This window comes from Pomacea canaliculata, linkage group LG3 (assembly GCF_003073045.1).
Source record: "Pomacea canaliculata isolate SZHN2017 linkage group LG3, ASM307304v1, whole genome shotgun sequence".
NCBI classification, from domain to species: Eukaryota; Metazoa; Mollusca; class Gastropoda; order Architaenioglossa; family Ampullariidae; genus Pomacea; species Pomacea canaliculata.
This window is the reverse complement of record NC_037592.1, coordinates 9,570,478-9,585,883: the sequence shown is the minus strand read 5'-3', so window position 1 is coordinate 9,585,883 and position 15,406 is coordinate 9,570,478.

The window sequence follows — 15,406 nt, the reverse complement described above, 5'->3', positions numbered from 1 at the left end:
ACAAAATTAACAAGATAATGGTTTACTGTTGATCTATATGGTATTCCGTTATTTTTTTATTAGTTACAATACATAGTATATTATTTCAAATCAATATGCTTTTATTCTCACTCTTTGATGTTCTCCGCTCACGACCATGCGTAGCAGAGAATGTAGAGACCTTGATGATGATGATCATGATGATGATGATAAAATAAAATATTTTAAAAATAGCTTTATTCCAATAAATGCTCACATGATGAAGGAATGACATTGATGTCGTTAGTTATATTTGAAGGATAGTATTTTTTATAAACCGATTGCGCGCAGACGCAGAACCCATACCAAGCTCTGATAACTTTGATGTAAAGGGCACAAGATATATCAGGGTATAATGTCTGACTCCCGCAAAACCCGTCTCTCATCAACAAAAGCTGGTTTGAATCCCATAATGATACGTGATGCTCGCTCGTAGAAACACCCGTCTAACAGGCCGCTTGAAAGTACCCGGGTTTATTGACGTGCGGTTGGAGGCAAATGATTTTCCTGAAAAACCTGGACAGAATCCAGGGCATTGAAAATTGCTAAATTTCCGTCAACTTTTGAATTGACTGCACGGTCCTAATGTCGAGGGCTATATATTTGCATTTTTTTTTTCGTTGCCTGCAGATAATGAACGGCAATACGTTTGCATCTGTCAAACGCCACCCGTTCAACTCTTTGTGTGTCTCTCTGTCTCTCTCTTGCAATGATCAAAGATAGGAGAAGGTGAAAAACGAGAAAAATATCACCGCCACACACACACACACAGACAAACGCATGCAAATGTCCCGCTCTCGACTTCCCTCCTTCCCAAGCTCCCAATCAGAATCAAATATGGAAGCACACAGCCAATGACTTCCTCTTCCAAGCTACGCCAACTTCAGAACAAATGTAATCGCACGCGGTTCAGCCGCTGTAAGATCTGCGAGGGTAACCGGAATGCCATTTTTCCTTCAATTACTATTATTCGGAAATCAAGAAAGCTCGATGAAAGAAACAGACGAGATAGGCGGCGTGAGAGCGAGAGACGGTGGAAGGTAAACGTGCTGCGACGTGCGCCCTCAGTCGTCCAGCTCCAAAACAAACAGATCCGCAGGACAGGCTCGGACAGGCTCGGCCTGGTCTTTTGACTGGCGCACGAGTCTTGTTAGACAGTTAGCTGCAGACTTCACAGGGATGTACCAACATCTCCACCTCAAGTTCAACACTTCCACATTTTCCAGACCCACTGTAACCTCAGTATTCCAATGGCAAGACAAAAATGAGGCCTTGACGATGTATGACTCACTCAAGGGTTTCAAAGCAAAGAGACTTACAGGATAAATTTATGTTCGGTAAAGCAGCTCAGTCCCTTTTAACTGATAGTACATACATATAATAGATGCTTTATATATGCTATATATATATAATCCCGCACAACAGGGGGAGTGAACTGAAAAAAAAATTCTCGCCCTAGTTAAGAAATTCATTTTCAAAAAAAATAATCGTTCACTAGAGCGAAACCTGTGAATGTTGGAACAATCATGTTTTAGCCATTGGTCAGACAAAACGCAGGAAGACATAAATGTGACCTCCGCCCTTTCAACATGGCTGTCAGATTGCTCAGTGAACGCATAAAAAAAAAATTGTAGCTCTGCACGAAAAGCTAGTCTTGTTCAGTTTATCCAATTTCTGATGAATAGAATGTGTCAAATTATTGACAGCATGTTCTGCAAACCTAGAAAATTGCGTCGAGGCTAATATTTTGCAAATTAGTCAGCATTTTCCAAATCACAGTGTAGTTTTCTGGTTTTTCAGAGAATTGCCAGATAAACCCGAAGCATGATTTACGATTTGCAAAGTTAACATATATTGAAGTAGACTAGTTTCTTATTTTAAGGGAGTAATAGCGATTAATGCTTTGTGCCTTTTAATCAAAAACTTTGTCGGGTTAATGTATAATCTCTTTTAGCTTTTAGTCGGTAAAATTATTCATGAGTTTATATGAGATTTCTAAATTAAATAAAAATTTTCAGGCAAAACGTCAGAATTCCTTAACTTTTGCGAACCTTGAGAATTATTGTCCCTTGGCCTTTATCAGACATTCAAACGCTGAATGAACCCTCGACAAGAGACCATGGGAGGTAATAGCGGGGGAGAGTAAAGGAGACGAGGGGGTGTTGAAGAAGGAAGAAGAGTGAGAGGACATGTTATCACCTTTGCTCCTTTTTGCTACGGGCTTTTTGGTTGGTCCCACGGCAACCAATGAGATCTCAGTTCACTTAGCATCGCATTCTCAGTCTACATAAAAAAAAAAATAATTCAAGTGCTTTCTTTTCTTGAAAAAAACCAACTGTTTCTATGTTTGTCTCTGCAAGATTCGTGAAGAAGGGAGAAGTGGTATGAGGAGCGGAGGTCAAGGCAATAGTCAGAAATAGAAAACACGGGGTCGATGTCTGTCGAAAAGGATGTCAGATATTTCCAAAGGGCTTTAATTCTCAATTGGAGAGTTTGAAAATGTCTCAGTTCTCTACAACGTTGCTTCACTTCTCGCAAGGCCTTGTGGGCAAATATGCGCTGGTGTCTGCTGAGTGGCTTCCACTTCATCTTTTCGAACGAGGCCTGCCTACTGAAGCAATCCGTGGGCTCATTAAAACACTGACGCCAAGACTTCAAATAAAATGAAGTCCATCCACGGGACAATCATTGTTTAAAAAATAACGACAGAAAAAAAAACTGTCCGTCTTTTTTGAAATTATATTTGCTATGGCAATTTCTGACGTGAAAAAAAATCATTTATTAGGGCCGTTCTGCGCATGCGTGCTGCACGAGATTTCACGAGTGGATAAAAATGACCTTAAGAAATCAGAGAAAGTAGCTATTCTTTGTCTGTGACATTTTTATCTGAAAGATTGCTTCTCTCGGCTGTGAAATATTTATAAAACTGTTTGTCTGAATCAAATAACTGCCACTCAAAAAAAAGAGAGGAAAAGCCCGCTTCCCTACAGCTTACAGTGGGGTAGTTCTTTTAGAGTGGTTTCCCTTTGACAATGAGAGCTCTTTCTAAACGTTCCGGACTTCCTTGCGTCTGCAGAAATAGACCTTAAAGGTCAGATTTTCCCTTTGAGGGATTGGCAGAAAACGAACAGACGTCTGTGCTGACTAGAAAGCCAAGATGGCGACATTTTATTACGACAGTTATTAGGACATTGTGGAGTGTCGTCAACAAAATCTTGAAAGATGATGGGAAAGAAAAAAAAATTGAAGAGGTGGACATATTCTGGGTATTTTAATCTTTTCCAGAAGAAGCGACTGAACTTGATTCACTCACTATTTTTATCTGGTTTTATCTGTACCAAATTACTGCAATCAATGTTTGCGAGTATATAATGATATTTTCCTGTCTGTATGTAACAGTGTTCGACAAAGTTGTGTATAAATAATAGTCTCTCGTTCTGGTCGGGCGGGTCTGGTAGAGTGGGCTAATGGCAGTAAAACAGACGGCAGGAAGTTGGCCAGCAGACGATGAACTGTTTCCATCAGCACAAGTGTAGTCGTCCCTTGGAATTACAGTCACGTGCCCACGACTACCTCTACGCCCACGTCAGCAGGCTGGTGCACTCTCTCGCTGACTCCTGCCTCGTCCTCTTGTCTCTAATAGATTATTTGGCGTCGCTGTAACGGCGTCTGACGCTCATTTCCTGATTGCTATTTCTTCTTGTTCGCATTTTTGTTTCTTTCTTTCTGTACCTCTTTTTCTTTCTATGTCTTCCCTCTTTGCTGTCTTTGTCTTTCTTTGCCATCTATTCTTCCTTTTTTTCTCTTTCTTTCTTCCTTCTCTCGTTTCTTTTGTTTATCTTTGTCTCTTCCTTTTTAATTTTTTTCATTTTTTCTGATTTTTTTCATTTTTGTTCTACTCTTTTTTTATTCGCCTTTTTTCCTTCTCTTTTTCAATATTTATTCCTATATTTTTCTATTCTTTCTCGTCGTTTTCTCTCATTATTCATTCCTTTTTTTCTCTTTCCTTGTCCTTCTCACTTTCAACAGCAAGGAAGAATGGTATACAAGACAAACTGTGGATGATAATAAACACCATATACAAAAATATTTAAGAATGTGTTAGAGACAGTGACTGAAAATGTCACATATATGATATTTTAAAAATCACGAATAATAAATTTTTGTTTTATAAATAAAAATGTTTTAGAAAATATTGTCATATAAACTGTTTCACAATCTGAAGTAGCGGGCATGGTCTATTTTACTCGGATACTTGTTTTCCTGACCCCTTCATGCAATCATTCTATATAAAGTCCTCAATGATGGACAGCAGGTTCTGAAAAAATATTTTGTAGCACAAATGAAACAGAAACTATGGCAACAAGCCGGTGGTTAGGAGTACGCTTTAAGCTGTTACTCAACAAAGGGAAAAAAATTGCTTTTTGCGCACTGCGCATGCGCTTTGTTCAAAAAGAGGCAGTAATACGTCAGACTGTCCCCCATGTCACGTGTCTCTCTTCCCCGCGCCGAAAGCAGACATGTCACTTGATGGTATCGGACATGCTGCAGACATCGGACACCCATACCCCGGTGTCTCTGGACGTGGGCCTGATTAAAGAGAGGCGAGAATGTTGTCTGGACAAAAAAATGGAAAGGAGAAAGCGGTTGAGACTTTTTTTCTTCTGATTTACCGACTCTTTCCCCCCGGAATGGAATGACAGACCGGCCAGCGCACATGTGTGGCTTGAACATCCGAGCTGGAGTCCGGCGTGGCTGAATGGCGTTTCATTTCGGATGCTCGTTCTATTCACAGAAGAGTCGCACTTGTAACCGGCTTCGTCCTTCAGTTTGCAGTCTGGCTGTACCTCTCCTCCACACATAGGACTGAGCGTGGTTTCTTTGAGTGTCAGTCCTGAAACCGCCATTTCGACCTGACTGATTCTCTTTCAGGACTCTTTCTCCGCAAACCTGTGAAGAAATGGTCATTTCACCGGGTTTGCCGTGTAAGTGTTTGGACTAATATTGGAGAAAACTCTAACAAGCAGCTGGCTTAAACACCTCGTAACAATCCCACCTTCTCGCCATTTACCTGTGAACGGCGGCTGGACCGTGGAGCGGTTTTGTCTGATGTGATAACAGCAATGCCTAAGGCCAGGCACCAGAAGAAGAGCACAGAACAGAAGGAATGAACATCGTCTTCACCAACAAAAGTTTGCCTCTGAATACGAAAAGGTCATCGTTGCCTTCTCGCCCATTCCTGATGTTTTCTACAATTAGTAAACACCAGCTTTTACAGTGGTCAGGGAAACTTAAATCCTCGTGTGATATTCTAAATATAGTCAATCATTATCCGCAACAGTGAAGTCATTTTGTTTATCAAGATTGCTTTGAAGATTTCGCATTTTCTTCTACCAGACCTCGCGCATTTACCTCCCTTTCTTTCTCTATCCTGGGCAGTGAGACGGCGAAGTGGTCGCCCTTTTTCACCTACACGAATAAAGTATTTTTTGGTTTATATATCTTTTCAGGCAATCTTTTCTTTTTTCCTCACATGGCACCTGTCTACAGGTCCGGCTGCTCTACCACGATACAATAATGGTTGCTCGGTTGTCGTAAAACCTCGAATCTCCAACATTTATTTTTTTTTCTCTCTCTCTCTCTGGATTCGAGCGAGATAGTTTACTGTAGAAATCTTTAGTGACCATTCACAGTTAACAAACTCAAGAATTGTTCCATAACAGCCAGTCGCAATATTGAGAAACAACTGCAAAATAGAAACGCACATACAAAACAAAATAGAAAAACAAATCCTAGAGGTCTCGATTCCTTTTGGTGGCTGAGCTGGGTGCTGTGCAGGTCTTTACCCAGAGGGGAAAAAGCAACATCGAGAGGTTTCTCTTACATCCGCATGTATACACTGCAGCTCCAAGGGTAATTTTAGCAAGCCCCAAAAGTTCTTTCCCTTTCTCCTCCATTCTCTTTTTTCTGTTGTGAGCGGCCTATCCCGTACTGTTATCAGGTCTTGCATGTTAACGCATCGCATAGGACTTAGTTATTTAAACCATCCCTGATCATCTGATAAAAACAAATTTCACTGTGGAGCAGGAAAACAAATTATATGTTTTACGAAACTGCTGCCGTTACCAAAAACAAAAGTACAATTCTTTGAGAAGGGATTACTGGAAGACCTGGAGCTGTCGAAATCGAAACTTAACAATTATTTTCTTCGCTACATCTTAAAGCCTAACCCAAGTGCAATTTTTTTTTTTACAGAAGTGCGCTTTACTCATTTTAATATAATTATTTTTAAAACCTGAGCGAGAAACTGTTTCTTTTGTAAGAGGCGCAAGTGTTTTACATTTGAAAATTGAACCCTGGTTTTTGGAAGCAATGTCTCAAAAGTAGGGTGGTGCTCATTAACATATGAGAAGCTCTAGAATGGCTGAAGTGTTCAGTTAGACTTTAGGTCCGCCAACGTGTTTTTCTTTAAAGAAATAATGAAAATTCCTTAATCATTTTTGTAAGAAATAATGACAGGGTCATGTTTGTGAACGTTAATGTTAATTTAATTTTTGGCTCACTTTAGTCTTTAAACAAAAGTATCAAGAAAGGACGAGAAGAGCCCTGACAAATCGGGTAGATTAGGGCTGTTTCATACCTCAAATAATGAAATAAAAAAAAACGAGGAAGAGAAAAAGACTGAGGAGAAAGAAGGGAAGAAAGAAAGAACAGTGTGGAAGTATGTTGCCACCTGTGACACACTAGAAAGTTGTTGCATCACAGGGGAGGGAGCAGCTACACCCTGTTGCTTTCCGTGTCTTTACATTGATTTTCGTGACAGCCCCTCCGAAAGTACACGCTTTGTTAAACTCGTGAACAAGCAAGGAGTGAGTTAACGATTCCAGTCACGGCACGCGTGCAGTCATGCGCAAAGCATCCCTCGTTCCCACGCGAGGCCATCGGCACGTGACTGTGCGACAGTCGGCCTCCCGAGCTGATATTCACAGATGTTCAACTCCTCGAGTGAAAAACTATAATGAGTAATTTGGCCGGCCCCATGAAAAGTTTGAGAACACGAGCTCAAAGACTCAGGTAATTAATAGGCAACAAGGTTTCCCATTGTTATTGTTGTTGTTAATTATTATTATTATTATTATTGACACAAATGTTGATCGATTATTGTTTTTGGTTTACCCCTCGAGAAGAGCGCATAGTGAGCAGTTTAAACAAAAAGGACATAGGTCCAGAAAGAAAGTCTCAATGTTTCAGACTCTTTCTAGGGTGACCTCCTCCCACGTTTCCAACAGATTTTGCTAAAATTTTCAAATGTTTTTTCTCTCCCCAAAACCTTTCTAGAATGTTGAAGAGTTTTCTCTTGTTTGTCGTTTGTTTCATAGTTCCATTACTATTTTATAGATGTATGTTTATTAATATAAGTTTTTTTTTAAATACACGAATCCATATATTAAACTGTTTATTGTCTCCCTTTGGTTAAGTAGATAGATAAAGATAAATAATTACACATTATATAGATGACGGGTTTTCCCCACTAATCATCTGACTAAAAACATTTTTTCTACGTCAAGCCACCACCTACACTCCCTACTCCCCCTCCCTTTTTCTCTCCCTCTCTCTTTCTTACACATACAGTACCAGATCCAGTCCAGAAGGGGACGTAAGCTCTTTATCATCCCGCGGCAGTTGGACTTTATAACGACAGGCCGGCAGGCTGGCATGAAGGCCCCTGTCCAACTCCATGTTTTTCGTCCATCCTCCCGTACCAAAAGTGGATTCTGCAATTAAATTTCCTAAAGCGAGATTGGACAACGAAAAGGGATTCGTGCACCAGACTGTTGTTCCACTGGCTGCAACATAGACACACCCTTTCGTCTTATTCGTTTATCTCGATGCACAGTTTTTAGAGAAAATGGAATTGGATCCAACATCTTGAGCAAGATGCCGCACCGTCCTCTGAGTTTAAATAAACGTGCGAAATTACTGTCCTTAAAATTTGTGGGCGTGGAAAGGGTAGAGGATTTTTTTTCATACACACTATAAACTCCAACAGTAAAGGAGCCTTGCTGACATTTTTATGTCTTGATGATGAGACTGGCATGAACTCGCATGCCTCGAAGCCTTTTTTTGGTGGGATGGGGGAATGTCGCCACGCTTTTGATCGCGATTTGTCAGGTCGAACCGCCTGCCTCTTCTCTCTTTCTTTGCATTCTCTTAAATCATTGGATACATTTCACTGTCTTTCCTTCATTTATCGCTTTAATGTTAGTTCTTTACAGTAAAGGTTTTATTGAAGCTGAAGGTAGCCAGACATCCTGGCAGTCTTTCAAGAAGCGTCTAGTCCACTTAAATTGTCTGAATAGTAGCGAATCTTTTATTTGGTTATCCTTCGCTCTCCATGTATTTGGATCTTCATGCCCAGCTGCTTTTACCTACAGTAGAAATTTCACTAAAGTTAATCCATCGCTTGAAATCACGGAGCTTCAGTCTTCGATAGCCATTGCAGACCCTCACCCACACACAAGAAATCAGAAGGATTCGTGACAGTAATGGTCTCACAAGCACTGGTCGAGCTGGCGGTCCAATTCTAATGCAAAGCAAGGCCCCAGCCGTTCAAGGGGAAAGACCTTCAGACACAGACTGAACGAATTATCAAATGAAAGCATAACAGGATCAGGACATCAGCAAAAACTAGTCACCATCGCAAAGGTTCTCTTCTGTCTGCAGATGGGTGGCGAACTGGAAGAGCAGGCACTCAAATAGGTTACAGTGTTTCCCCATCCCGGCTAACTGATTGCATTTTATGTCCTTCTTTCAGCCAGTTCCTTCCCTTTCATGTTCATTTGGACCTTCCATCCTAGGTTCATGTTTGACACTTTCATGTCGCTAACCGTTTGTAGTTCTTGCAAAAAGTAGGACCGACTAGAAAAGGTGCCAACAAGGGGAAAGCTGCAATAATCAACCAAAAATTTTGAGAAAAACAGTTTCCAAGAATTGTCTTTATGAGACCAAACCTTTCAGTGACAGTTTCGTTGTGTCATATGGTATACGGAACCAGATAAAACTTTTTCAATCAATGCATACTCAATATAATAGTTTCCTGTGTCTTCAAAAATACCATTTTGTCTATTCACCCACCATGCCATGTAATCTACTTTCTGTTCCCTCTCTTTTAATTGTTTTCTTTGACTTAAACTCAGTCTCTTTCCTTACAGACATATATTTTACACACCACCCACGCATATACACACAGCACGAACACGCGTGGATGTTTCCCTCAGTTCTCCAGTCCTCAATTCTCACAAGCTTCCTCCACACCCTTTAATTTTTGTTTTGTCTCCCATGCCGAAGTTTCAAAACCATGATTAATTGTCAGTTATGTTTTTTTGAGAAGAAAATTTGTGAACGGTTGCAAATCACCGATAATAGTGTTTTCTGGTTCACTTAACTTTCCTTGGACAAGACAGAAAATTAACCTCCCTGTGCTGGAGATTACCCGGTTAATGTCTCGAGTTTTACACACCACACCAAACTTTACAACTCGGTTTCGTCCAATGAGTGTAAACCCTCTGGCGGCTCAAGTGGCTGTGCTCACTGAAGGTGCTCTGAGTAGAACTGCAGCACAACACTCAAAACTGATTTCGTGAGACGATACCGAGGCTATCATCGAGGAGAAAAAGAAGGAAAATTGGAAAAAAAGATGCCGTGCTTTCATTCTAGAGGGGTAAAAATTTAAAGATGAAAAACATAATTGTTCCCAAACCAAATTTGACAGAGAAAGTTCACCATTTTGCTTCTTCTCAAGGCTCATATCTTTGAAGTTTCCCTTCCATTAATTTTGCCCTTTTTATTCGAATGCAGCAGTGCCGCTGGTGCAGTTCTCACACGTCTTGCAAGAATGGACCTGAAAAGTGAGAAAGGATGGGGGTGTCAGGGAGGCAGGAACCTGGGCCGGAGGGGTGGCTTTGGGGCGATCTGGAGCTCGGAGGGATGCAGAGCAGCGACCTCTGTAGGGACGGCCGTGAGTCAGTGAATGAGTAAATGAGAAAAAAAGAGAGAGAGGGGAGAAAGAAGAAGATAATGGGGTATGAGGAGGGAAGGGGTGTGTGTGTGTGTGGAATAATTGAGGATCGGAGATCTCAGAACACAGGGCCGGTAACATGTTTTTCGATGCTCCCTTGCCGAAATGTTTTCCGCTCAGATTGTCGCCCGCAACTGCTTGGCCTCCGCGATAACAAGTCGAACTCACTGTCGCGAAAAGGGGAATAAACCAACGGGCCTGTCACTGGTTATCTCCCTCTTGTTTTGATGCCTGGGGAGCGTCAGGTGTAAGATAGGGTGTAACGGAGCGAGCACAAAAGAAAGAAATAAGAGAAGAAGCTGCCTCCTTGTTTAGCCCATAAGGCGTAAAATAAGGCTTACCTGCTGAGCTTTCTCTATTCACTGATGATGAAACAGATTTGTGCCTCCACGCACAAGGAGGATCAAGTGCATAGAAAGGGCGAAGAAGAAAAGCGGATGAAAATGGAGAACTTTCCTGTAAATACGGCGAATGTCTTTTTTTTTTTTTTTTTTTTTTAGGTTAAAAAGAACGACCAGTTCCTTCGTGCATAAATGGAAAAAATAGAAAGAAAAAAAAAAAGAAATGAAGGAAAAGAGTAGCCGAAAGAATATATGTCGCAGAAGTAAGTATGAAGAAATGCTATGTAGCCAATAATCACAATACGCTTAAAAGTTACAAAACTTTTTTCGTAACAACAACAACAACAACAACAACAACAACAACAACAACAACAACAACAACAACAACAACAACAGCAATAGCAACAACAACAACGACGACAACAGAATTTGTTAATCGTATTTCCTTGTGTGGATGCTAGCTCAAAGTGCTTAAATCAGTTACTACAAACAAACCAACAGTCAGCTATGAAGGAAACATTGGTAAGTAGATGACACTATTACAAACCTGAACTAAGTGTGTGGATGAGGATAAAGAACAAACAAACAAACAAACAAACAAACAAACAAACAAACAAACAAACAAACAAACAGAATGAAATAAATAAAGAAAGAAAGCAGATCGCAGTCTCCTTGAATCGGTTAGTAATAATAATAGTCGTACCCTTGATACAATAAGAAGCAAACAGAAGCAGTAGCATCAGCAGCTGAGAAAGCAGTATAAGTAAAATTAGTAATATAAAAATCCGGCACTTCCGGCATGAGCTACTGAGCTATGAGCAATAGAACAGAAGCAATAGGAGTCATACGAGTAACCTTACCACCATCAGAAGTAGTTGCAGCAATGATGCTGTTCCTGGTTTTTATGGTTGATGGAGGTACAAGTAGGAGTGGTGCGGAACAGGAGAAGGACGAGTGCTCATGCTTGCCGCAGCACCGGTAGCTGCCTCGTGGAACAAACCTCTTCAAGTTGCATTCAATGCTCGATTGGTCTGAGACGGAAATCTTCAATTCTGGACATACCCACAGAGACAATCTAATTATCCTGTGCTGAGTATATTTGGAAACAACTTTGAATATGACTTCGTTAAGTCAGTACACCGGGGGAGGGGGTCAGGAATGGCTTTATTATTGTATTAGAAAAGACAGTCTGTCTACTGTTTAGCAAGATGGGCAGAAATTATTCTAGACCGCAGGAATGTGTCTATCAGTAAGTATATTTACTTCATTTACCAATCTGTTCATGAATACACCATCGAAACCATCTCGACATTACATCATCATGGGAATTATTTCGGATGTCATGGGTTATATTTACTTTACTAATAAGATCACTAAAATAAAGCATTATCCCACCCAGTAGGTAAGGCTGTACAAGTCACAGTAATTCAAGACAATCACAGTTAACAAATTAAAACAACTCGAAGACTTTAACCGCAAGGGGGATCACTGCAATTAAAGGATGGAATCATAATCTTTCTAGAAACTCCTGCGATGTAACCTCTGCAAACCCTTTCTGCTGTCTTTCCCATGCTGCACTTTGACCGAGGCACAGAACTGAGGTAACGCCTTGTTGCCACTTCTAAAATAAATTACTAGGAGAAATAAAATGTGGACATAATGAGGTATTGCGAAACAAACTCATTCCGGGCTTGTTGTCTCCTTCCACCATGGCTGACCTGATCATCCAATTTACTCTTCTGAGAGAAAAAAAAACCTGCAAAGTTACAGTGGAACACAATAATGCAACAGATGAGACGTCGACGTGTTTACTGACAACACTCCGTCACCATCGAGAAGCCATTATCAAGGGCGGGTAATCAGATAATGGGCAGACTATACACTGGCGCAGAAACTCAATGCTCCGAGCCATCATCTCGCACAAGGAGATGACAATTACCGACGAAAAGAGACCATTAAAAAGCGATGATCAGTAACAACCACAGACAGCTACCGTGCCCTGGAGTGATGTCCCTACTTGCAGGAAAACTACACCTTTCACTTTGCAGTTGTTTCTTCCATTCAGCAGAGTTCTTTCCCTTGTCTTCTATTCCTGATTAGCGGCGTTGTGAAACGTTTGTTTCTTGTTATTTCTTCTTTCTATTTTATCTTTCCTCGTCTTCGTTAGCTTTTCAATCACGACTGCTGTGGGGTTTGTTTCTAAGTGTTTGTGCAAGTTGAAGCGTGTTGTGATGGAGTAGAAAAATCCAAATTTAGAAAAACCATTGAAAGTCTAGTCTTAGAAAAATGGTCACTGCTTCTTATCCTGAATACTCCACGTAGCAGATGACTGACTAAAAGCGTGTTCACTTGAATTTGCATTCCATTTCATTCCGAATGTATAGATACTAGAAAATATTCTAAGCCTTAGATGCTTATTTACAATTCCAAATCATAAAATAATCAAGCCAGATTATTTTATAACTACATCTGGCGATATTGCACATATTAAAACCAAATAATTGTCTCTGTCTCTTGGCTAGCCAGAAAACAACATTATCGTAGGAAAATATATATTCAGGACCATGTCTAGCAGGACTGAAGCTCGATTATAAATTTCTCGTTAATATGGCCACGATGAAAAGACGAGTTTTGCTTATATTTATTTTAATTTGAATCCACATCCGAGCCACTCGTGATCTTCGATAAGCCTCTTGAAGACACCATCAAAGCGGGCTTAAACAAGTCACTGGTGATGGGGGATTTGGACAAGACGGTTCTTGTAACCAAATTAAACATTTGCAGACCTTTATTTTTGACAGTTGCTTGCCAGCATAACACATCGGTACCGCCCACAACCCAATTACCGCTCGCCTCCGTCTTGTTTCCAGACCCTCCGTGAGATTTCCGCCAATGGTAGACAGCATGCGCTCGTCTTACATCGTCACAATCCCCGGATGTTCACTGCTAATGGCAGTGACCGAAGGTTTCCAGAAGAGCTGTTTTGCTGATTATTCTCGTCTGTTAGGTCGAAAGCATTTGATATTTCCATGTATGTCATCGATTTGAAGAATATTGTGGAAAAAATCCTGTTGTGTCCTCGGCGGAGCTTTTTTTGTTCGGAAAAATTATTGAATGGAAGATTCCTAAGACATGACAAACTTCGGCACATTGGAATATATTTTGGACATTTGGTGACTGATACAAAAGACATTAAAGATGGTTTGTTTGACTATTTACTGAATAGTAACAACAGACACCGCGGTGTTAAAGCAGTCTCTATTTGGATTTGTTTATAAAAACTGGTGATAAGAATAAAAAACCCCAGCATGATCAGTTCGTATCTTTTAAAATAAAAGTGTGGTCGCTGATGTACACTTACAGTTGATGAAGTCAGTGCCCCAACAAAGCTTATAATCGTTTTTATTTACAAGTCTTCTTTGGTTTTATTTAGTTATGTATGGCGCATGCGTTGTTACCGGAAGAAACTTTTAGGTTCAAGTGACAAAAGATTAGCCCTGAGAATAATCTTAGACAAAGGAATCCATGATTAACAGGCGACGAGATGCTATTCACCATAACTAAGAAAATAGTTCAATGTCTAAAAGAAGTTGTCTCCATTCACCCAAACAGTAGGCTATAAATCTTTTTTGGAAGCGACTTACTAAACTGCTTGTCAGTGACTTTCTCGTGCATCTGGGCCCCACTACCACGCCTGACCCCCGTGTGTGTCAGTCTGTGACCTTTTGTGTAAAATGTCACCAGACGACAGCAGGCAGGCATATTTGTATCAGTTATCACTCTTTTTGACAGAATTCATCGAATGAGTGACGAGACTGACATCGGAGAAACTTTACCTGACCAGGTCTGACCAAATTTATGAACAGAGCAATTCGTGAATGAAAGGATGGAAGGATGATAAACTATGGGTGGATTGGTGAAGGGAAAAAAGGAAGGAAAACAGATGGATGTATGATGCACAGATCTGTCTATATCTGTCCGAAATTTTCTGTTTGCCAGTTTAGAAAATTCAAGAAAAATATAACGAGAAAGGAGGAAAAAACCCAGCAACGACCGTTAACGTTTATAATAAAATGGAGAAAATTTAAAATGCGAATCATGAACCGCAAGACTGGCGAAAAAAAGGCTTATTAAAAATCCTAACTTAAAAAAAAATATCTGTCTGAGCCAGTTGATCTTCTTGACTGTTATAACGCGATATGTTTTTCGCGGGACACTCATCTGTGGTATCAAGGAGATGATGGATGGTCCTCATTGGGGAGTCTGAAGTGTGGAAAATGTAATGTCCGCCCATCCATCTCAGCCACGGCAGCAAGAATGGCTGCGATAGCACAGTCTCAAAAACATGGATTTGAAGAAGGTGCTAAGAAGAAACAAGAAAAAAAAAATCGAACATAGAAAAGAGAAAGGAAGGATCAAGGGACAGACAAAAAAGTAAGAAAAAAACAACTGATGAGTAAAACAGAAAGAACGAATTAAAAGAATGGACAAAGAAAAAACCGAAAGAAGAACGGAAGGATAGATAGAAAGAAAAATAGGAAAAGGAATGTAGAATTATGACAGAATAGCTGCGAACAACATATGTGAGGCTGCAAATGGCCGAGATTTCCTGTGATACATCTACATGATGGATTTTTGCTTCAGGCCCTATACGTTTTCGTCACGGTGACCTCCTCCTTTCCCATGATTTGCCGACTTAACAGCGCCCTCTAGGGTTTCATTGGTTATGCTGAAGACGAAAGTCACAATTTTAACAGAATTGTCCTCGCCTTGAAACTTTAACTTTCAGATTCGCGTTTAGTGCCAGCAGACAATCGTAATGTTATGTAAATTGCTGATGATAAGTTTGCTAGCAAACTGTGAAAGGGAAGATTAGTTTTCTTTAAAAAATGTTTTGAAAATTTCAGTTTGGTTGCGTGCTTGTTGCGTCTGTCGTACGAGAAGTTGCTGAGTTGTAGTATGTTTTGTG